We start from the raw sequence: 24,802 nt of genomic DNA on the forward strand, positions 1-24,802 counted from the left end.
GGCTATAGCCTGAACAGATGTTTATAGTGCTGAAAGTGCTACTTTGCTGTACGGTGACAGTATGCGGCGAAAGCGTCCGACTGTGATTGTATGTATGTGTTCCTTTCTTTCTTCATCTCTAATTTATCACTTTACCTCCCCCTCCCCTCTCTCCTCAGCGTAGGGTAGCAAACCGGATCTTCCCCTCTGGTTCACCTCCCTGCCTTTTCCCTTTCCTTTGTCTCTCTCTCCATTCAAACAACACCATTCAGAGCCACAACGCACATGAGGCAACCAATGTTCTGAGCATTTCCGCGTGCTCTGCGAGTGGTGTAGCATTGCGACAGCGGCATGATCATGAACAGCGCTCTCTGCATAACCTGCATAACAGCACTTACACATAGAAGACAAAAATTCGCCCAATTATTAGGAATATTCCGAAACGGAGCCGCACGCAACATGAAACAAAATTAGTTTGCGCCGCGGATGCAGTTATCCAGCTTAGCGAGCATGCGTTTAAGCACGCCGACCATCCCGTCGTCGTCGAAACACTCTCCTTCCGGCATTTGAGGCGATTAACACCAGCGTTCCCATTGATATGGCTTTGTGAGAGACACATTCCGAGTTAGCATTACACTTTCATGAAACGGTTAAAGATGGCTCTAATTGATTTTAAATATTCAGTCAACTTAAGTAGAAGTTTGATTTCCGGTTGAGCACTCTAAATATTTAAATGAACCCTTAAGTTGTAACTAATGTTTGAGTCTTGCTAACTCAAGAAAGCATTGCGTTATCGGCTGACTTGGGCACCGTCTACGGATTGTTTGCGAATGGGGCAGTGCGCGACAACAAATGTTAGAAGGCTTATGTATGATGCCGGATGAACGCTAATTCATTGCACATACAGACTTTTGATGTCCATGACAGATAGATACATAAACCTATCCTAAATTTCCTGGTTACTAGCTGTACATGCATGCTACGATTGCGTTTCTTAGTACAGCATCAAATGCCCCCCAAAAATTTCTTAACCATTCACTTGGCCTTGTCTTTTCGCGCTCTTGCTATGAAAACTAGCAAACTAGCTTATCCCATGCCCCATGGCTCGATGAACACAAATTCTCATGGAACTACTGCTACTTTTCATTGCAAGCAATAAACTTACAGCAGCGAAGCAAATGAGTAATGTGCTAGGAACATCGAGGACGTTGCATAACACGCGGCCTTTAACCCCCAACGTGTAACTTCTCATCACACTTTTGTTGCTTCTTCACATTACAACACCTCTAATGCGATTGTGTGTTCCTTTACGCTGCACAAGTGGCTTTACGTAATGCACAAGAGACGCTCCGAATCTTCTAGAGATAGCATGTCATAGTCAGAACAGCAAAAATAGAATAAAAAAATAAAGCGCACTACAGCTAGACTGGGCCTGGCCATAAGAATGAGCCCTATGGCTTGTTCCCACAACTAAATATGAAAGCAACTCCCGAGCAGTGCAAAACCATATAATGGAGAAGAATATATCTGAAAGTTGCGGAAAGCAGGCAAACACAAACTCGCTGCAAGGCAACCAGATTCAACGTATTTTGACTTAATATTTTTTGTAGCTTTTCATCTAAGGAGTTATACGCACTTCCCAGCAACTGAGGAGCTCTCCTGATTTCTTCCACTCGTTCTTCCGGAGCTATTTTCTTCCGCCCTAGGGCTTTCAATCTCCATCGAATTCCGCCGGTGATAGCGTCATGCACTGTGTGCCGGGTTTCTGTTTGGGGCAGCTGTCAAAAATGTGGCGGACGCCTCAGTGGAGAGAATCAGCGAGCTCTGCGAACCGTTCCGGTAGCGATGGAGGGGTGCGTCCCGAAGAGGAGAAGATTCCCGCGGTCTGGCGTGGGCATGCGCCAACGCGCATGCGTGGTAATGATGACCGCACTATGCCGATGGTAAACAGGGACCCGTGGAAAACTTCGATCAAGAAGCCATCGTATTCGTGGAAAACCGCAACATCTCTTTTGGCCAGCTTAGATTTGTATACATTCAGCGTATATATTTATTTCTCTCTCTCTTCGTCTTGTTTTTTTCGTTATTCTCTTTCACGTGTGGACTGATCTCTTCGACGCCGTACACTTTCTTTATTATATAGATGTGGGGCCAGCGAAAAATCTTTCTGGCTTGATAGTGATACGCAGGAGTCGCTTCGAAAACTGCCCGTCAATGCTCCCTCACCCGCCTTGATGGCTCCCCTATTTACCTGTCTTCACTGCAGCACACGGCCGGTCACTTGCACCTGTCGCTTCGAGGTTTGGACTCGCTTGAGTGTCTGCGCACGTGGGTGTAAATATACAGAACCTGCTTCCAATCTATTCTCTGCATTTTTTTTCTTTTACCTGTATGAGTCTCAACCTCTAGAACCGTTATCCGGTAAGAAGCGTGCACAATTTTGCTACTGCAGGGATCCGCCCGCTCGCTCTAACGGTGCTGGCCCCCAGAAAGTGATATTAACTGGGAATGACTGAGGCTTTATTTCCCCTTCTTGTTACTGTCGTCATGAACATAGTTTAGCTGGGAAAGAAAGAGGTTCCACTGTAGCAAGATTGCTGCAAAAAACGCTGCGTAATGGCCACATTTAAAAATATTTAAAAACACGATATTGCATTCTCACGTTGTTTTTTCAGATAATTTATTGAATCGCTTTGCTACTGATGGTATACTCTTAAACTCGGAGCAGTGATGAAAGGAGTGAAATACTTTCCAGTGTTTCCCTTTTAATTTTATGGAGTTCGAACGATATAGCATAGAGAAAGCAATGCTTTAAAACTGCACGCAGATGCTTTATCATTGATAACCTCGCCCTCACTGTGCCAGAAAATAGAACGTAAGACTATTAAACTACTTGTTCATCAGTGAAGAGAACTTATTGTTCATCATTTGGGGATTTCTCGAAGTCATGGTATATCAGTGTTTCCCTGTGTCATAGCTTGCAACATTGATTTCCATAAGAGATTCACCGTAGGACAATTGTCGACTTTCAATGCGTAATGGCTGCTTATAACAGGTCTTCATCACCTTCTTAGACAATACCTTTCTTGGATTCACTGCTTAAGAATGTCTCTAACGGCTAATGTTTCGATATATGTAAGCAGGAGGTGATACCTGTTGACGAGCAAATTTGATAAGCGTGAACACAAGACCCCCTTCGGTGCTATAGCAACCATGAAATTGAATGAGAGCAATGTGCTGACATCCGTTATTCCGGATTTCGGTACTTCTTTATGGCTTCTGTCAACAGAAATGTCTAACATTTTTTAGTCTTTGTAAAAGACATAGCATTTGAGAGACAAAAATGTTCAAACCATTAGCTCAGATCAAGTTCAAATAATCAGCTGGTCCACGCACTACACAAACACATAAACCTTATATAAAACATTTGTAATGCATTGTAGAACACAAAGGATTTTCGTTTTCCTGCGGCCAAGTTAGAATGCGCCGCGAAGGACAGCCACACTCCAAAGACGCTGACGCTGAAACGCATTGCTTTAGCTTATCTTCTAAGGCTAGATGCTAGCCAACACTTGCCTCTGTGGTTGCCACTGAACCTGTAAATTACGCCAAATTTAGCTACTTCATTCGAAGTTAGTGTTTTCGCGCAAGTTGGAACAGCTCGGTTGTTTGGCGAAAGACAGCACAATTGGTGCAGCACTTTCATCCGCGAACTTCTCAAGCTTCTTTGTTAACCTCTGTTACCATTTGTTAGCCTTCGCTCATGGTGTGAATAACTTATTTGGCATTTCAGGAGGACGTGTACAATCATTGCATCCTACCGGTAGTGAAATATGGGGCAGAAATTGGAGGTTAACGAAGAAGCTTGAGAAGAAATGAAGGACCGTGCAAGGAGCGATGGAGGAAAAATTATACGCGTAACGTTCAAACATTTAAAGACAGAGGTGCGGATAAGAGACGAGACGGGGGTAGCCGATATTCTAGTTGAGATCAAGAGAAAAGAACTGTGTAGGTTTGGCTATGTGATCGGTAGGGCAGATGGCCGGTGATATATTAGAGTTACCGAATTGGTGCCAAGGGGAGGGGAGTACAGACCAAGGTGGCCGTCTTCTTGCAGTGGGCATAAACGGGGCTGATGATGACGACTGTGATGTTTATGATCATGAGACAACGCCAGGAAAGCCACACGAGATACAGATATAAGCTTTAAAAGACGCAGAAAATGAAGGAGAAAAGATGACGCAACTGAATATGCTTCGCCATATCTAGTCTACTTCAAAATATTTTGCCATGTCTTACGGGTTAGGTAAGCAGTTATCAATGACAAAATGGCTTCTCCTGCGCTATAGAAAGATCGCGACCTCGCAATTTCATGAATGTTTCTTTCTAATTTTTTTTTCCTGCACAAGTATAACCATTATACTTGAAAACAGAAAGCAGTTTGTAACCTCGCTTTGACGTAGTAGATACCGCAATTTGGGCGCAAAATTTCATGCGTCTTTTTGTGCGTCTTGGTTGATAGAGTGAGGTCCGCATTACCCTTGCACAAACACTGCTTCTTCCACCTTCTCTTTACACCTCCCCCTTCTCGGTTCACCAGTGCAGGGTAGCGAAACGGATTTTCCATTATGACTAACATCCCTGTCATTCTTCTTTCATTGGGCTCTTTCTTTTGCTCTACCCACAATTCTTGCGCAGAGATCCCAGCGTACGACGTGTTACCTAGAAGCTTCTTCGGGCACTACAAACGTCACCTGAAAAATACTAGCCGCTGGACTCTTGCCAATTTCAATAGCTCTACAGCATAGTAACCCGACAGACAAAAAGATTAATTGTGCGGGCTCCGAGTGCCCTTCCTCGGTGCTTCACTTGTGGAGTGGTGAAGAAATGATAAAAGATCATCTCTGGAAACCCTTGGCGTCTTCAGTTTTTGTGTCCATGCGGGTGCGTGCACTAATGTCTACACCATATGAAAAAAATAGAATGAGCGATATTACAGAGACACAAAAAGGCGCTAACGAGACCAGCCCGCGCACTTCTTTATTATTATTTTCTTTCTTCCTTGTCAGTTGTAAGAAGCAGTAATGGCGCGAACGCGATAATATTTCACTCGCGCCTGGTCACCGTCCAGAAGCGGCGTGCCAGACATCGCCGTTTTCTAAACGCGGCGTGGTCCGCCTTCTGCCATAACACTGAAGCCGCCGAGGAAAGGCAAGCGTGAGGACGCGGAGGCTCATTCTGGCCGGGGAGGAGGCGGCGGTGGCGTGGCGGCGGCTGCGATGGTGGCTTTGCACGCCGCAGATGAACTCGATCCCGGAAATGCTTCGGGGAACGCTTGGTCCCTAAACCTCCGCCGGGCCTCAGTGCCAGACCGAGCCTGCCTTGGATCTTCGCAACAGGCTTTTTTCTTTCTTTCCTCACTACTTCTTCCAGCATGCGTTCCCTCCCCACACTCCCCCTTTTCTTCCCTCTTTCTCATCTCACCGCTTTTTAGTTGACCATGTGCCTGCTTCGCCATTTCACATTTTTATTTCATTTGTTGATCCTACTTTTCTATATATAAGCACGTTACTTACGCTGTTCAAGCTCTCGTTTCCCTTACACCTCTTCTTGTACCTCTTACCCTACAGCTAGGCATCACTAATGCCTTTCCCGACTCCTTTTATATTTGTCCCTCGTGTTTTCGTCGGCAGTCGGCAGATCTTGCAGGTTGTTTCTCTTTTTTTGCCATTCTCCATTCCACCGTTGCGCCGGCAGGCCTCCTACTATCTCGCCGCCGCGCTCGCCGCACTACATCCCAGGAGCTGCCCGGCTCAGCCCTATCCCTAACCGTCCCATCCCAACACCCCCTTCGCAGCCTTGGGCTGGTTTACGGGGCGTTGTGGATGCGAGCCGGTCGCACTTCTTTGTGCTTGCTGGGGGAGGATTACGACTATCGCTGCCTTGTGTACTAGCTTAGCCTCTCTCCCTTTCTCTCTTGCTTTTGGTCAGCGCTGGGAGTCGCTGTCTGGCTTTGTCGTGTAGCAGAAGCAGTCTTTTAGCGACGGTTCTCCGTCCGTATCCTTTCCTTTTGCTCTCTGAAGCTGTTCTTTCTTTCTTTATTTTTATTTTTCTTCACCGACCTGAGTGCTTGAAAAAAGGTGCACGACAAAAAGAGTAACACACGCACAACCACAGCGTGTCGTATACAGTTCCCAGTCGATGCTCGGCTGCCTTGGGTATCGTGCGAGTCATTTCTGTTGGGATAAAAGAGAAAAAAAAAAACGAAAAGAGGGGAATGTTGGTGGCGAGGAATGTGGGAAGAAATCGGGATAAGAGAGGCTATCGGGTAATCGCAGTCCATCCTTGCTGCACTTATACTGCTCGCGCGCGAGAAACAGAGCTACGTAGAAAGGGAGAACTGTAGGGCAATGACAGTAGTTGTCAGTCTCTCTCTCTCTCTCTCTCTGTCCGGCCTGGTTTTTCGCATACTAAGCTGAGCCTATCGGGCTTTTCTGGGGATGCCCAGCTTTGCGGCTAGTTTCCTTTCGCGTCATGTTTTATGCCCTACGTATCCAAAACTGCTATCATGTCTTACAGGAAGTGTTCTTTCTTTTGCAATAGCAATTATATGCACGCTCCAAGCAAATTTTCCCTGTCGTCGTCGCCGTCGGAGGTGCAACGCAGCTCCGTGTGTATTTATGTATGTATTATGCTAAGTCATTATGCATACCGTGGATACGGTTTATAGTGCTACAATATTCGATGACGAAAGTTGCTCATACCAGATTTCACTTTTATGGCTAAATTATTCCTCAAAATTTTGAGAATGGCAGCCCACAAGGAAATAACACGAAATATAACATTCACAGCGCATGACTTTTATCTTAAATATTCTCACGCTATTCAGTACTGAGAGTACAAAACAATGTAAATGTCCAAACCTAAAAGGGATATAATTTTACTGGCGCAGCCCTTTACGGGCAGCGTAGTTGCGCCTGTGCGATGTCGTCACAGTCCCCACACGGTATTTTCAAAGCTTTCAAGCGTGCCAGAAAATCTTGACGAACCCACGTGTGTCGCGTCCGCGTTATTCGGACCCTCGTATAGTTAGAACACCGTCCGAGAAGCCCTACACTAAACCTTGCTGTTGGCATTGGTAATTGGCAATTTCCCCATTCCGGCGAAAGTGCCAATTGTTTTATAGCAGACAATTACGGACTATTCCAAGTTCATCTAGACACTTTCGTGAACCGGTTAGGAGGGGCACCGAGATTCACATTATGTAGTAAAACCACCAAATAAAGGAATGCAGAAACGTTCGTACAACCTACTTAGGGACATTTGTTAGTGTTACGCATGTATTTCATTTGTTTCCAGCCGTCAAGACTCTCATCCAAGCTGTCATCAATAGTTAATCGACTCATGCGGTCTCACAAAATTTCTCATGCACAAAAGTTTTTGTGGCCGATATATATATATATATATATATATATATATATATATATATATATATATATATATATATATGTTTCTGTATGCGAACATATATGGCACACCTTTTCACAGAATCATTCGCAATTCCCTGCGGCACAATGTATTCATAGATAACAGCTATCGCACACGACAACATTGTCCCACATTATAATTTAGAAAACAATCGACTTACAAATTTCGCTGTCCGTCGCACACGCACGGCCTGTGCTACGGAGAGTGAACAAACATAGTGCGACGTTTCTTCGCGGAGCATTCCGCATTTATCGTCTCGCCGAGACACAGCGCGTCGGATGCCGCAAGGGGAACTTGCACGATAACAAGAAGCCTCCACTCACACATTTCACAAACGAATACCATTACGCTAGGTCACGCAAAATTTGAAGTGAAGCGCACGCCATACTTTGAACAAACACGCAAGGAAATAAAAATAAAACTCGGATGTAACCGCCGCGTTCAAGGGATCAACGCCATTCCGCATGACATAATAGCGTACAGTAATATAGCAAACGTAAAGAGTGGACACTCCCGTAGGCTTTGGCGGCTGACTTTCGCTCTCAACGCACTAAGCGGAATCGGCGAAACTCACCAGCCTCCAAGATGGCCGCCGCACGCAGCCCAATCTCGGAGGCCAGAATTTCATTTTAGTTTCTTTTAATTTTTGTGTGTGACTAACGTTGCACGCATCAAGTGATTTCATGTAAGCGCTTGCGCCGCTGTTTATATGTTGCGACGACGAGCGCACAAAGCTGTTTTTTCACTTAATGTTAGTTTTATTTAAATTCATATTCCTTATGTTTCAAGCTGTTACTTAGCGCAACAATCGTGCCAACTGTTATTGAGGAAGTAGAACTTTATCGGTTGTGATATTCTACTTCTAATAATTCACACCAAAAGGAGTATCGTAAATGAATGTGTCATGCTCCTTCAATATCAATCAGCTTGCTGGACAGCCAAGAACACGAAAATAGCAGTCAAGAATTTATTGCAGCAAGATTGTAAGAAAAGTGGCAGGTACATGAAAACTGGAAGAAAGTGCGAACTGCAAGTATTACGGGTGTCACACGGCGCACTTTAATCGCGATCAAGCTCGATACGGATTGAATTTCTCGGTGGCGATTAGTTCCTTTGTGCAAGCTGCGTGAGGGAGTTACTCACAGTCGAGAATTTCGATCCAGATCGGGTTTGATCGCGACAGAAAGTGGTCGTATAACACCGGTATAATGGAGAATAGTCGGAAATTAATGGCATGATGGCAATACACTTCACACAAGCATAACAACACACACAAGACGTGTTGTAAGTATCTAGATAATGAAAAAAAAAAAAAAACTTCATAGATAGGTCAGCAAATAATTTACTCAAAATGGGATTGTTTTAGAAAGAATAACTATGATGCTCTCTTTTTGTACTTTTACGAAGGAGGGTGATTTAGGGTAGCAAAATTATGCGCATGGTTGCGTGCCAAAATAAAAGGGCTACAACAGCTGCAAGATATTGGCATCTCAGTCAATTAAGCACTTCGACTGTGTTGGGGGTCTTCACCTGCTGTCTTCGAAGCCTTGCAATCGTCTTCTGATACTTGGAAATGTGCCCTTGAATATGCATGACGTCCTTTGGTTGTGGAGTATTTTGAGGAAGTAAAAGTGGAGATTCCTGCAATAGGTAGAATGACAGAGGCGGAAAGTAAGCAAAACTGGAGCCTTCAAACCTTTTCAATGGAGATGCTACGTTCCTTCATGAAATGCGTATTTTTCTGATCTAACGCAACGACTTTCTGGTATTAATGCATGTCATCAAAAAGAATGGCTGTCAGGGAAGCACTGTAATAAATGCTGAGAAACAAGAAACTTTCTACGGTAAGGACTCCATACACAATTAAAACGTGAAAACACTTATCTTCTGCTCAATGCAAAGCAGCTAACCACGCTCGAGCGCGCTTAGCCCGGTACAGAGATTGAGAGAGCGCGCTATTGCCATACTGCAAATATAGCACGTGTACGGCTTTAGATATAGCCATATTTATTTTGCAAAACTAGCACACCATGCTTTTCAGAAGCCGCAGCGCACAACCTTCTTGAATAAATCAACACAAAGCCCTCTGCACCGAACGGCATATGTTCATAGGCCGCATTTCTTAATGAACTATTTTACTTGAAGTATCGTAACTTTGGGCATGTTGGTGTTCCGTTTCTGCATCTAGCGCACAACACAAGTCGCGGTTTTGACTCTGTCCTTGCCTTGTGTTGTGCGCTAGATACAGAAATCAAACATTTTATTTTCCAACTTCGTCATTGTTTCGAACGTGCTTCGCAGCTAAGACGCTAGCTGCCGCGTCGCTGTTGCGGCTGCCATCACCATTCATTGCTGGGCATGATAAGAGAAGCCGTATGCAAAATCAAATTCAACGTTACAAATGCGCAGCAGCTGTTCATGGCTTCATGGCAGCCGTGCTCCCCTCCGTAACAATAACACAACGAAATACGAAGAGAATAAGTCTTTAACAACGCCTTACTGGCCTTACTGTGAAACGGCGACCAAGCAGTAGTACGTCAGACGCTGGCAGAAGAACACGACAACGATCCACCGGGCACATTTTACGGAACAATGTCGCCGCCAGCCCGGCAAAGGGACCTGAATGAGCTTCGCACGTGCTGGGTCGAGCCGCCTGTCAAGCAGCTAGCCACGGCCGCGGCCGCAGCCACATTTTTGTTGATGTGCTCTGCCACCTACCGGAATCGGCGAATCTCCGTAGCTCGACTGCGAAACAGCTCGAGTGTCCACTCTTGTCGTTTACTATGTTACTCTATGGTAATAGCTGGTTTACATAGTCTTGCCGAGTCTTGCGCCAGAATCGCTTGTTGGTAGGGGTCACCGAGAACTAACTAATAAATTGTGAAATAGAAATAACATTTGTTGTTTCAGTACATCAAAAATATTAGAAACGGAATATTTACTCGCATGACAGTATACTGATTAAAAATTTTCGAACGTTTCTTTTTTTCACATATGATTTCTAGTTTTCTATATGATAGCGTTCGCAGTGAAGTTCGGAGCGAACTACCAAAATTTTATGTTTTTCGTAAAGATAGACAGGGTACTCGGAGCGGTGGCGTTCTTATCGCAATACAAAACACAAATAAAAGCAACTAATGTGCTCCGCGGTGCATGTGGCCACTAACATAGAAATTCTATGGCTTATCTGTAGTGTTAATTAGCAGCTACTGCTAGTTTTATGTCTGCTATCGTCCCCCAACAGCAATCCTGACTTCCGCCGCGATCTCAATAACCCCTTCAGCCATTTAACCAAAATATTCCTGAACGCTTGCGTCTTGCGTTTTGAGGTCAAGTTATTCTAGCACAGTTACAAGTAACACAAGAGCTGAAGAACTTTTAGATATTTTGCCTTAATTTTGACCTCTGCCAGATGATAACAGAGCGAACGCGTGCATTTCATGGCGCTGCTAACATCATTGACCTCATACTACTCACTCCTCCTCAAAGCACGTCCTCCATTAGATACCTATGCGAAATAAGTGATCATACAGAAATTCATCCTACTTTCTCTTTTTCACCAAGAGTATATCATTTGGATTAGAAAACAATCAGCCTGTACGAAAAAAAGAAATTATGCCACGATAAACAACGAATTAATCGCATTCTACCAATCATTTGAATCAGGTTTCGAAAATCGCTAGATATAAGGAAACTGGTTGCGCATTCAAAATAAAATGACTAACCTTGCTGCACAGCTTATACCGACTACCTTACTTCGCTCTAATGGCGACAGACCATGGTTCTCGAATGCTAAAAAAGTTTGAGGACACTTAAGCTTCGCCTTTAATAGTGGAAAGCGATAGCATTCAAAGATTCCTGACTGCTTCTCACGCTTCCCGTCAACTGCAGCTTATGTTATCGTAACGTTTACCGGGAAACGCCGGCGGCGAACGCTATTCATAAATGCGATATTTCTGGTAGAACCGTGGCGTCTTGAGTGGGCCGATCCCAGAGGTAGTGCGCAGCCGCGCCAAAAAAATTTGATATTTTTCATGTTTCTGTTATAGCATTCACAGCTTTAATATTTAGGCCTGAGAATACTTAACATAAAAGGCTTGCGCTGTCGGTGTTTAGTTTCATGACATTGCTTTGTGGGCTGTCATTCTCAAAATTCCAAAAAATAACTTTGTCAAGAATGTAATACAAGGTATGAGCAACTTTAGTGATTGAATGATGTGGCAGTATAACCCGCATATACCGCATGTCACATAGGAAGGCGTTGCATATACATATACCTAACTATACGCGGAAATTCTCCCTCTCGGCAACTAAGCCGACACCGACAACAGATTTTCTGCCACACGGGTCCCTTAGCGTTTTCGCATTTAAAAGTGGAACACATATAATTCAGAGCCATTCACTATGTGAAGATGGAAAGCCAGCGAAGCTGTATTGCTATATTAAGTTCTGCATGGCGGTTATGCTGTATTGGTTGAACAAAGGCACAAACACTTAACTTCGTTGTTTGTTTCGTCTTCCTTTATTCATTTATATTTATTCTTGTATTTTTCTTTTTCTCTTCTTTCTTTCTTTTTTTCTTCTTTTTATACATTACCAGAATGTTTGGACACGCATCGTCATAGACAAGAGTTTGGGCAACAGCGTTTATCGCTACGGCGCATTGTTTCTGTCAACAGCATAACTTCGTCCTTTGTTTCGTCTTTCTTCTTCATTTTATTTTTTGTATTTCTTTTCTGTTTTCTATCCTTTTCTATTATTTTTATTTTTCATATATCGTTATTTATTTTTTGTTCTTACGTTTTGCTTTATGCTTTTTTTTATTTACACATATGCACTGACGTTTTGACACGTGGATCCCACGCATGACAAGGGTAGTTCAAGGGCGCGTCACAGGTCCCCGAGCCCACAAGGGTATGTGCCATTGACCTTGGATCCTCTCTGCGTTATCACCATGGTCGGCCCACATGAGCATTTGCTTTTGTCGACATCTCGGATCTGTTTTGTTTCCAGATCCTAGATATGGAGAGATCACTGTGAAAGAAAGGTCTATTTTATTCTTCGAAACCAAGGCCATACCCTAGCTCCTAAAAAAATACATATCTGAACGCGCCTCCTTGAAAGCTAGAAGCACTCCTTTTCTTGTTCAGACCTACTCCGCATGCTCAGCAATAACCCCAAAAAATTCTGGCGGGTAATCAACCCCCGGTCATCCCCTGGTATCAGAATTTTGAAAGATGGTGAACTTTTACCTGACCTTGACTGCGCCAAACTGTGTAATAGTGCTTCTCACGTGTTTTCACTACCAAACTGCGCATTCCTCTTCTGCTTTTCGTTCCAGCCATGTTTCCAATGCCGGATAACATTTTTTCAGCAGACGGAATATCTGCACTGATTGATAAACATGAATTTCCTCATCATGTGGTGCTGACGGAATCAGTTAACGCTTTTAAAAACACGAAGCGCATTTCTGCGATCTATCAAATCCTGCCTTGTTCCCAGTCACTATCATGAGGCAACCTCCCAAATCTGCCGAAAAGGAACAACGTAGTTCCAGTTTGCAAATCACGTAACCCTAATTCACGTTTAAATTATCGCCCCGTATCCATAACTACTGTCCCTTGTAAAAATCATGGAACGCGTCATATACTCACACGTAAGGAAGTTCCAATAGTAATAAATTTTCCATCCATGGCGAAACGGCTTCAGTAAAGGTATGTCGTGTGACAATCAATTAGCTACATTTCTTTATGACCTACACAGAAATCTCGATACTAACAATGTAGCCGATATAATATTTCTTGATTTGGAAAAGCGTTTGATAATGCAGCTCATCAACGCTTATTATTAAAACTTTATCACTTGAACTTCCACCCTAACGCCCTAACCTCAATAAAAGAATTTCTCAGTAACTGATCACAGACCGTCAGTATTAACAATGCTACTTCAGGATTTCTTTCCGTAACATTAGGCGTCCGCCAAAGTTGCTGTAAATCCCCTCCTGTTCCTAGAACACATTACCTATTTACCATTACGTGTTTCCACTCAGATTCGTATTTTTGCTGACAAATGCGTTGTCTATCGAACTATCACCAACAGTAATGACCACACTTCTCTGCAGAATGACCTCGATCAGCATTATAGATTGGTGTTATCACGGGTGGTTGGTCCTAAACACTAATAAATGTAGATCTGTCAATTTCCCGCAGCCGTAATCGTATCACTTTCTCTAGGCAATTTATGACATCCCTAACGACGCTGTGGACTCAACTGCGTATCTAGGCATTACAATCACGCATGACCTATACTGGTGATCGCATTTGAATAGAATAGAATAGAATTTATTGACAGGAAAGACAGAGAGATCGACCTGAGCTAGTGCGCTCTAGTGTGCTACACTGCACTGGGGAAGAGAGAAGGGTAGTGAACGTACTGGGATGGATGGTGATGATAGGAGAAGTGGTGAGTGCTTATGTGTATGAGACAGTTGCATTGTTATAGAGCCACTCGTCAAGCTTGGTGTCCTGCGGAAACCTCAACAACACTTTAGTTGTACGCACTGAACTTGGAGTGTCAGGCCATGGGCCGAGGATAGCTTCCTCCGACAGTGGTTGCCTGCCAACGCCGGCTAGGAAACTCTAACGTCCTTCGCTCCAGCATATATGATGGGCAATCGCACAGTATTTGTTCCAGTGTTTCAGGCACCTGGCAGTTTTCACAATCAGGGCTATCCGATTGGCCGACGAGGTGCGCGTAGCGACGGGTGAAAGCAACGCCCAGGCGAATCCTGTGTAGCAACGACGTCCTCAACGGGTAAAATTACTAGCATATAAAACAGTGGTGAGCCCGAACCTCGAATACGCATAAGCCGTATGGCATCCTCACCAGATTTACGCCAGCGGCGCATTAGAATCCATACAGAATGGCGTCCTAAGATGCATTCACTCGTGATACTCAGATGCTATGAAACCGTTGCTGTCGCGTAGTGGCTATGGTGTTGGGCTGCTAATCACGATGTCGCGGGTTCGAATCCCGGCCAAGGCGGCCGCGTTTCGATGGAGGTGAAATCTGAAAGTACCCGTGTACTTAAATTTAGGTGCAGGTTAAAGAACACCAGGTGGTACAAATCTCCGGAGTCCCACACTACGACTTGCCTCATAATAAGAACGTGGTTTAGTCACGTAGAATCCCATAATTCATTTAGTTTTAATATCATACCTGCGTTCCACCATTAAAAGTATATTCCGGTTTGGACGCGTTAGTGCGCCGTCGCCATATCGCGAGCTTCACGGTATGCCACAAGTTCCACACCAGTTCGCTTCGCCACGAACCGTACATTCTGCCACCTTCGCGCATATTCCTGCGCGCAGGCCATCCACCAATTGTTACTCACCCTAGCGCACACACTGTCGCCTGCTCGTCGCCATTTTTTCATCGCACAGCTAAAGATTAGAACGGCCTACAGCACGACATCGCTGCCAGCACCACCTCATCTGCCTTTACGGGAGAAGTAACAAGTGTTCTGTAAGATAACATCGTGGACAACCTATTGTAATATATTTTTTATAACCACCCCTTATGCAATATACCGCAAGGGGTCTTTAAGGTAATAAAATAAAATCAAATTAAATTAATATGACAATTAAGTATTGGTTCAGCCGATGCTTCAGGTGGTGTAGCAGATAATAAGCAGTCCTCCGGCCAGGCAGCTTTAATCAGGCAGGTTGTAGTTCCTCGCCACGGTAGTGATTCATAAGTTAGTCGCTAGCAGTACGAATAGTCATGCTGTTCAAATATGCAAAATTGCCCGAAACAAACAGCACAGTCGTAGAAGAAGCCTGCCCATAAATTATGTCAGCTACATCGCAACATGACACATTTATTATGATTATAATACTAAGTCCGTTGATGTCGGCTAAACACGTATCCTGACTCATCTGAGGTCTTCAGGTTTTCGTTTTACAAACCCAAACAGTCCTTACTGAACACCAGTGAGAGATATTCCCGACTGTAATTTACTAATAGCCTATCCAGAACTGTTTTGTTCTTTTGCTTTTATTCACGAATTTCAAACGTCAAAATGAACTATCTCCTATTATTTTAATGTTTCCTCCTCCGTGTGCAAGGCTGCCCCAGTCAGCTTGCGTTGCTTCGGCACAATTTTTCTACGATTAATGAAAAGGGCCCCAATGGTCTGCCTGCTGTAGGGAAGCAAAAAAAAAAAAAATACCCAATTTGCGCTCTATGCTGTATTTGCTATTGACCGCTGAGTCCCATCAATCACCGAGTATTGTCGGCATGGCCCTTTATCTTCAGCCTATTCGAATCTCATTAAACAGGGCCTTACACACGCCATACTAAATGCTCGTGCTAGGCGGTAATTAGGCCAGTCCGACTAACCGATTTTTTTCTCTTTGAAGCGCACGCGCGGGGCATTATTCTCACCACTCGCTTCAGTTCGTATACTTTTTTTTTTTTGCTCGACCCTGTCAATCGCTGACTAAGATTTCTTTCTCGAGAAAATTCTTCACGGCTGCCCAACTTTTACCCGCTGCCCATCCAACGTTAATATGTTCGTGGTGCCTTTGTAATGCATCAATCCCATCGCCCCCTGTCTTCGTAACTTCTGGGAGCCATTAATCATGGCCCACGCGCCATCGATTTTTGCCCGGCACCGCACCTTTTTGTGTACGATGACGGCAGGCTATATGACAGGTAGAGGCGTGCCAGCCCCTATCCCGCTCGCATGACCTGTTGTTCGTTCGCAATCGCGTCTCGTGCTCCTTTATATTCAGGTCTTCCATTGTGCGTAGGATATGATTGCCCACCGTTGTCTTATAAGCTGTCTGGTAACAAAACAAGCACACACGAAAACGCGCGCAGAAGGTAATTGCTGTTTCCGTGTTTCGACGTTTTGCGAGTCGAATGAGTCCGCTAAGGTTGGAAAAATAAAGGAAATTACGATCAATATGAGCTTTGTTCGAATAGTCGTCGTAGACGACTACATATACAACTGGGCGGGCACAGCGGCCTAAGCCGGCAGAACGAAGACAGAATTGAAGTTAGAAACAATGCGGGCTACGTTGTTGTCCAGACAAGATGGTGACTGAGCAGAACGCTTAGAAATTTGAAGGGAAAATCTTCGACATAAAGAAAAAAAACATTGTGACGCTTTCTTATGCATCTTAATGTGAACTAAGTTGTATATTTTTTTAGGTTTGCACACGCAAAGTGTTAAAATACAGCAATAATATGTGCTTTTCTTGCAATTCTTTTTGTCAGCGCGAGGTCGCAATTAAGCCGCAGAGCCTTCTTCCAAATTTGTTACATTACTTAGGCTGGAAGCTGTCTTTTAACAGTCAAAGGTGTGCTCTTCACAGCTGGCCACCATTGTAACACGCCCCGTAATAGTTCTTCGTCATAACGCTGTTGTCCGACTTGGCTGCGGATTTTGTAGGTTGTGGGCCGGAAATACAAGGCAAAAAGGAGGCGTTATCCTTGGACACTGGTGAATACTGGCATGGTTGCGTTTTAAGCCAATCAGAGCAACAGTAGAAGTCCTGTGAGGCCGCCAGTATTAACAAGTGGGCTAACTTGGCGGAATCTGAGAGCGCCCAGAATACCGCCCCACGAAAGATGCAGGCAGGGCACTCCCTAGCCCTTCTCACACCCTGTACCTGATACCCTTGTTTGGTGCCTGAGCTCTTCTACCAGGCATGCGGTGTTTGTAAATGTCGTAAGTGTACACACTGAAATGGTTTTGTAGTTGGTTGAGAATATGCTACGCCAGCAACTATATCCAGTACATCGCTCTATCAAGCCCTTTTTGATATGCAGCGGCATCTAATAATTATCAGATCAGCACCTAAACTTCCGAAGCTTAATCAGAATACTCTAGAAGCTGTTTCATTGTATACCTTCGCTGACGTGACGGGAGCAACGGTTTCGGAAAATTTCTCCTAATATCATTTATTGCTCACTTTTTCTAAGGTATAAAAATATTTTCCAAATAATATAAATGCAGCCATACAGTGTAAGTTCACAACATAGTTTGGTCAAAGGAACCTTTCGATGACTTTAATGCTGATGAATTATGTATGTAGTATCTTAGCAATGCGTAAAAGGCATTACGCAGAATACTTGACAGTCCACTTGATGATGCATGTTATTACTACTCAGACCTCCAGAGATTGCTCTGGTGAAACCCATACACATCTTCCGGCACTCATTGCATTATGCCTTAGAATAGCGAAAGTGAGTGACGGCGATTATTCGAAGGGCGTTTAAACCAAGGCTATCGCGTTTTATCATAATTTTAGCAGTTTTATCGCGAACGCATGAAACTGCTGGTTCCCCAGTGAACATGAAGATTAAATATGCCTTTACATCTTGTCAACATTAGTTATTCACATAGAACACCTTCTCAACATTAGTTATGTACATAGACAAGGTTTGTTTTCCCCCAAAGATTGTCAATACGCCTCCCCCCTCCTCCGCCCTTTCCCTGTATTTTTAAACCAAAAATTAGTGCGAAAGGAAAGGGTACCGCATAAGCGTTGTATTCCCATAGCGGCTCGTGAAGAATATGGCTGCGCAAAGTTCGCGAACGTCTCGCACCATGCGGAACCAATCGCACGCCATCATTAGCACGTGAAGCTCGTTTGCGTCCGGAGGCTCTACCTATCCTCCTTACTCTCTATCGCCAAGAAGCCACGTGAAAACGCCCGCACCTTACCGCCTTCGCACACTGCTTTTTCTCAGCGCTGCAAGCCTTCAACACCTTTCACGAAGGCCGTTACCTTAACGACCACGGAAATCCACGGCAGGCGCCGATGTGTAAGAAGGCTTTCCCGACCTGAACCTCAAGCGTGCTTAGGGTATCCCGCAGGTAAGCAAAAACCGAGCCAAAAAAATAAAGGAGCCTAGTCGCCAGGCTTTCTTTTGAAGGCGCCTTATCCGGCGCTGAGCCGCCGGAATCCCAAAGTTTTAGACAATGCCGAAGCATGCGTTTGGCGTCCCGAGGTGAGCTTACCTTGGCGACGTTTCCCTGGGGCTCCGTAGTAGTAGGCGAAGGCAGAAAAGTACACGACTGGGTTTTCAGTAAGATGCTAATGAGGATGCCTGCGTAATGGATGTAGGGATAACGCCGGAGGATAGCCGCGAAAGTTAAGCTCAACGGGCCCGGCGCGTTGTACGGCCGCGGAAAGAATGCGTAAGCGCCGATGTGCACGGCTACTGGCGGTCGAAGACGCCCTTCTCCATATTGTTGATCCCTCTTACAGGTATGCACGGGATTACGCACATGCCACTATCACTAATCAATGTTTTCTCCTTTCGAAATAAGGAGGTTTTGTGTCTAGACACAATGTCCACTGATGGTCTAAAGCCGTAAGGCTAATGCTTGATCATTCCCTCGTATTCTGAGACACGTAGAACACAGGACAAAAGCAATAATACAAAAGCATCCGTCGAATGGTAATAAAGCAGCCGGCAAACTTTTGTATTGTTTAGGCCTGTTCTGTATCTATAGTTCAGGGTCACCATGCTGTCATATATTTATAGTCCTCTTCTTTTCGCGCTATGTCAGTAGTTTGAGCGGTGTTAAGGCTGCGTTTGTCATCGGATTAAGCCAGTCGAGAGTAGTTGATAACGAATGAATAGTGGGAATAGTATTCGGAGAAAAGAATGTTATATTACGCCAGCCCAGGGTTGCATGAAATTCTTCTCCGCTGATTATCTCAACAGTCTTTCCTTGAGGGCGGTCAGGACATGAATCTGCAACGCAGACTTTTATTTGTTTACCAGCGCTGTTGTAATTCTTGTCATACTTATTAACACTCGCAAGTACACACGGTGGTACAGGTACTTTTAAGCCCACGATGGTGGTCAGTGATTGACGGTCCCTGCCTAGGCCAACAAGTGAAGGATAGCCGACCGCCGACGCTTAGTTTCTCAGGTTGATGTTGTCATCGACATGGGACAGATTGACAGAGCCACTCATATTTTCCTGAAGTGGCATACCGCGTTTTTCCCTAAAGTTGGGTGGAAAAGAGCCACGGTAAAGCAAGAGAGGAAAAAAAATTCATATCCCACGTACTGAGGGAACTGGTGTTATGCGGATCATTTTGCAAGTAGCTGGATATCGAGCATTTTTGGGGGTTCTGCAAAGCTTTACCCGGTGGAGCGATGAGTTTGTGTAGGTAGAGTAGATGTGTGTGTGATGCGAGAGTACTAGCGTGTGTTACGACATCAGCGAGACCGCGAACACGTCGCCGACGATCGTATGACGGCAAAGGCATGATTCATAATGCGACAGTTAGACGCGAATTTATGCATAGCGACGGCTGTGTTCTGCATCGGGATTGAACGGTTGTTAGGAAGAGAAACATGGTTTATGATGTGATCTTCGACAAAGCAGGTTTAAGAAAATGCCGCGGTTCAACATGGTTAAACCAAGCTTGTCGAGCGACAGCACGGTTTTGCTTGCTTTGGGAAAGGACACAGACGCTGCTCGGCGCCGTCAGCAACTACTGCGTCTGCGGCTGCACCACAACGCACAAACGCAGCTCGGCGTGGCAGCAGTAGCGAGCGAATTGACTTTCACGTTGGGCCTCGCTTCAACGGGAATTAAGCGTCGAAAGCACAGCGCATCCGAAGCTACCAGCACTCGGCGCACTTGGTACACATCCCAGGTCGCTTTCAAGATATGGGGGCCCACGTGGAGCACGCAGCAGCTGCCCATATTGGCAAGCTAAGTCCGAGTGTGTCCTTGGCTGAGCTTGAGGGTCAGATTTCCGGAGCCAGGCGTTTTTTGGGTTTGTAACTAGACTAGTAGAGCTATCGCTCTAAAACTGCTGGAGTGGAGAGAGAGAGAGAATGATGAAGAAAGGCAGGGAGGTTAACCAGATATGAGTCTCCGGTTTGCTACCCTACACTGGGGACGAGGGATAGGGGTTGGAAAGATGATAGAGAGAAAAACAAAGAAAAATTTAAAATGAAGGAAGAAAAAAAGGGGGGGGGGGGAACGCGCACACATGGAGACACGTGGAAGCTCCCGTAGTTTATTACCAGGAGAAGTGAAGCCAACGTTTGCCCCTTCTTCATCTATCAAACAGAGCCTTGTCGGATGATGTTCGCTTAGAAATTAAGTGCTTTGGCTTTGTTATTGTAATGCTAGGCTAATTAGAAAATAAAAGCTGGTTGTTCCCAAAGAAAATAGTGACTACGTCTTAGTGTCAATGGCGTTATCTGCAAAGCGAGCCGTATCAGTAACTGCCGCGACTGGCCGAGACGTTCGCTTTCAGTCTTCCTGGCGCTTGTTGTAGTAGGGCGTTTCGGTCTGATATTAAAGCAGAACAGCTTCTTCTGCGGTCCCGTCGCGCTCGCTTTCGATATTGCCCGGATGTACAGTTCAGATGTACCGTTCAGATGATAAATATTTCGAATGAGGGGCGACTTTAAAGATTAAGGAAGAAATGAGGCGGCTTTAAAATGTGACTGACTTCTAGTACACCAATTACACAACTGCCCCTAGTACAGTAAAAATGAAAACAAGTTATTAATAAATTTTGGCTAATTAGTCTTCGGAAGCTAACGTTATCAGCGGCAAAGTATGTCCACCTCGCTTATAGGAAGTCCACGCAACAACGCCGCGTCCGCTGTGCTTATAGTTTGTTTACAAAAAATCTCTATTGTCTGAAAAAAGAAAAAAAAAGCACCCTGTATGTGGGTGGGTCCGCGATCCAGCAGAGTTGAAAATATGCTGTATTCTGGACTGCATTAATCTCAGCAGAACTTTTTGTTGGGCTAGTTGGTGCATCTTACTGAAGTACTAAAGCGCCAAACAGACGACAGAAGATCTCATTCTCATTTCCTGCTAATGAATTAGCACTTCTTAGCTGGAGAGAGAGGACAGAGGAGATTTATTGACAGATATTTTTTACAATTTTTTCTTGTTGCTGTTGTTTCTGAGCGGACACAGGGAAAATTTTTTTCCTGCACTGAAGGCGCCTTCCTCAAACTGCACGTTTAAGGTTACGGGTTCTGATGTTCCCTATAACTTTTTCTTGAGCCACCATAGTTAGGATGACTTGCTACTTTGTGTGGACAGGACTTAGCAGATTAATTTCCGGGTCGTAATTGCAAGAGATGGTTTGTCAGTCTATTTGCACTAAACTTCTCGGTTACATAAAAGTATGAATTACACAAATGAAGACACGAACTCCGCAAGCCGTCAACGGAATGTTGTTGGGCGCATCAATTGGGTTCTACATTTCGGTGTTTTCATTCCCGGCCGTGCTGAAGGGTTCGAATATTTCACAAGTTTTTCATTCTATATTGGGAGATGGCCCATTCTCTGCCTTTATTTCAGATAGGTGTCAACATGTATATTTTCGGCGGCTCTTAGACTAGCCGCTCCCCATTGGTCAGATGCCAAGCCTTCTCTTTGCGCTGTCATGAAGACTAAGAGATTAGGACTTCAGTTGCACATTGGGTGCCTAATGTGTGTGTGTAGTCTGTGTCCTTCTTTTGTCCTTTTTCGGGTGTGCTACGCTTTTTGCCTCCGTGGTTCTGACTTCGGAACAAATGGACTATCGCTAACGCTTTGATATGCACATTCTTGGTGACTTCTATTGAGAGAGAGAGAGAAAGCAAGTAAACGAAAGCCAAGGAGGCCCATTACACGAGCATCCGATTTGCTACGCTATACCGGGGCATGGAAAACGACTAATGGAAAGAGCACAACTGAATATGCACAGAAGTAATGTGAATGGTCATTGGGACTGGTTTACTATCAAGGGCATAGAAGAGAACAACATGAAAATAAATATACAAAAGCAGGTCCGAGAGCGCAGAGATGTAAGGCCGGTGTACTTCAGAAGCTGCAATAGTACACGAAACTCTTGTTGCGCCTGAGGCGCATTTGACCACGTTCCGAGCACTCGTTGCACAGGAAGTGGTATGTATATATATATATATATATATATATATATATATATATAAGGGGCGCCAGATTTAAAGTGAAACCGACATTTCTTATCGTAGTGTTCATGATGAATTTTTTTTTTTATGCTGCAAAGGCTAAGTACGACCTAAGTAGATCCCTCGAGAAGCGATCGGTAACTTTGCCGGCTCTGCGAGTAAACATTAAGGAATTGTGAACTGCACGAAGCGTTGCAGAAAAGCTCAGGTGCGACAACAAAATAAAAAGGAATTGTACGAATGGCAAAATGCCAAAGCTGTAACGCCCTTACGACTGTTGCAACAGACCAATGCCACTAAGTGCAAGGCGTTAACCTTTACATTTTTTTTTACTTTAAGGCGATCAACGCCTCAGTGTGTCGCAAGCCGATTCGGCGCAGCTTCGCTACTTTCTGATCTTTCCACTTTCACTCCGCGCCAAAGGAGCTGCTGCGTTGAAGCGCAAACGGAGCAATGCAGCCGTAACCGCAACTCTGTACACGCCGAATCCGAGCTTCGCACAGCGCGGGCGAACTTCCAGAAGCGTTCAAGAAGCACGCTCGAACGCCTTCCAACAAGCGCAAATCGGAAATCAACTGAGCATGCCGACACAAACAGAACAGCACGCCTGAGCAGCGCTGCTCGACTCCGAAGTATACTTCTGTCCACTTGCCTGCAGCGTCTCAGCCCGCCGAGAAACGACAGGCGGGCACCGTCTTTTTTTTTTTTTTTTTGAGAAAACTGGACTTCTCCGGCAGAAGCATAACCAGCGCTGCCAGGGAAAGTGCGAAACAAACCATAAACGGAGAAAACAATAGCAGTCGCAGAACCGCCAACGACGCTGGTAGAAAGGGCAGCGGCCGCAGAACACCCACAGTCCGAAGAGTAGAAAATAAATAAATAAAATAACACTAAAGATATGAGGAAACACAGGTCTCGTGCGAGCAAAACCCTGTGGCTTTATATGTATAGCGCGAAGGGGGCCCTAATTCGAAGGAACAACGCAGCAGCCAGAGCGGCTTTCGCGCGAAAGGCTCGCGTCTCTTTGGCCGCAAAGAGAGTTCTGCGTGATTGAGATAAGGGGAGGGGTCGGCGGTGAGCCGCCCGCAAAACTGGGCGAGGGTGTGTGCGGACGAGAGAAAATAGTGAAAGTGGGGTGCAGAGAAGGAGGGAACAATGTCGTGTAACTAAGTAAAATAAAATACAGGGATGGCCACTGGGCGGTGGCAGAGCGCGCATACGCCACCCTGGACGCAATACCGCTTCCGCGACGTGGTCGTAACATGCGGATCCTCGTAGCTGCGGGTTCTCGCCGGAGCGATCCTGTAGCCACCGGCCCACCCTCTGTCCTCCTCGTCCGAAACCTCGCGATCATCAACGTGGTTGCAGAGGCATGCGAAAGGGGATCCCCAGCCTGCAGACACTGAATCAGTAGTCTCCTCTATTGTATGGTAATGGATGAGTGAAAAGGGCCGCCGTGGTTGCCGAAGAACGAAGCCGAGAGCCCGTGAGAGTGCACGTGGCCACGCGTACGGCGCCAGTGCATCGCGGAGCAGCATCCGCAACCGCCTCTCTTCGCAAATTGATTGCTCGTTGCTTCCCGCCGGACGCCCGCCGCTGCGTTTTCGGAGCGCCTCCATCCTCGTTGTATAGTGTACTCCTGTAATATGCTGCATCCTTCGCACTTACGTAAAAACACCGCGTCAGCGGCGTGGGAGTATAGTGTATGCAGAAAGGTGTGATTCGGGACCACCATAGTAAAAGAAGAAAAGAAACGTCTGCGTTTTCAGCTGATGCGGCGAAATTTTACACTCCCTCCCTGGATATTGTGCTCGCCGCCCTAACATTCATATCGCTGTTGCCGCAGGAGAGCCAGCTTGCACCTACTTTCATCCATCATTGTTTGGCTCCGCGGTGGCTCGTGGACGAAATTGGGCGCACAGACCTGGCCCTGTGGCGGGTGCCCAATTCGCTTTGTTGTTTTCGGCATGTTGAGCTGACTGGACACCCGCTAGATTAAATCGCTTTATTTAAAATAAAAATGTGTGTTCTTGTATTTGCGTGTCTTTTGCCCGCCCATTTATGTGCATGTTTTACTGCTTTTTTATATATGTTCAGGCAAACGCTTCTCAATCATTGTCAGCAGCAGCAGCAGTAGCCTATTTTATGCCCACTGCAGGACGAAGGCCTCTCCCTGCCATCTCCAATTAACCCTGTCCTGCGCCAACCGATTCCAACATGTGCGTGCGAATTTTCTCATTTCATCACCCTACCTAGTCTTCAGTCGTCCTTGACTGCGCTTCCCTTTTCTTGGCAATAATTCTGTAACCTTAAAGGTCCACCGGTTATCTAACCTAAGCATTACATGGCCGGC

The sequence above is a fragment of the Dermacentor andersoni genome, chromosome 4, assembly GCF_023375885.2.
Source record: "Dermacentor andersoni chromosome 4, qqDerAnde1_hic_scaffold, whole genome shotgun sequence".
In the NCBI taxonomy this organism is placed as follows: Eukaryota; Metazoa; Arthropoda; class Arachnida; order Ixodida; family Ixodidae; genus Dermacentor; species Dermacentor andersoni.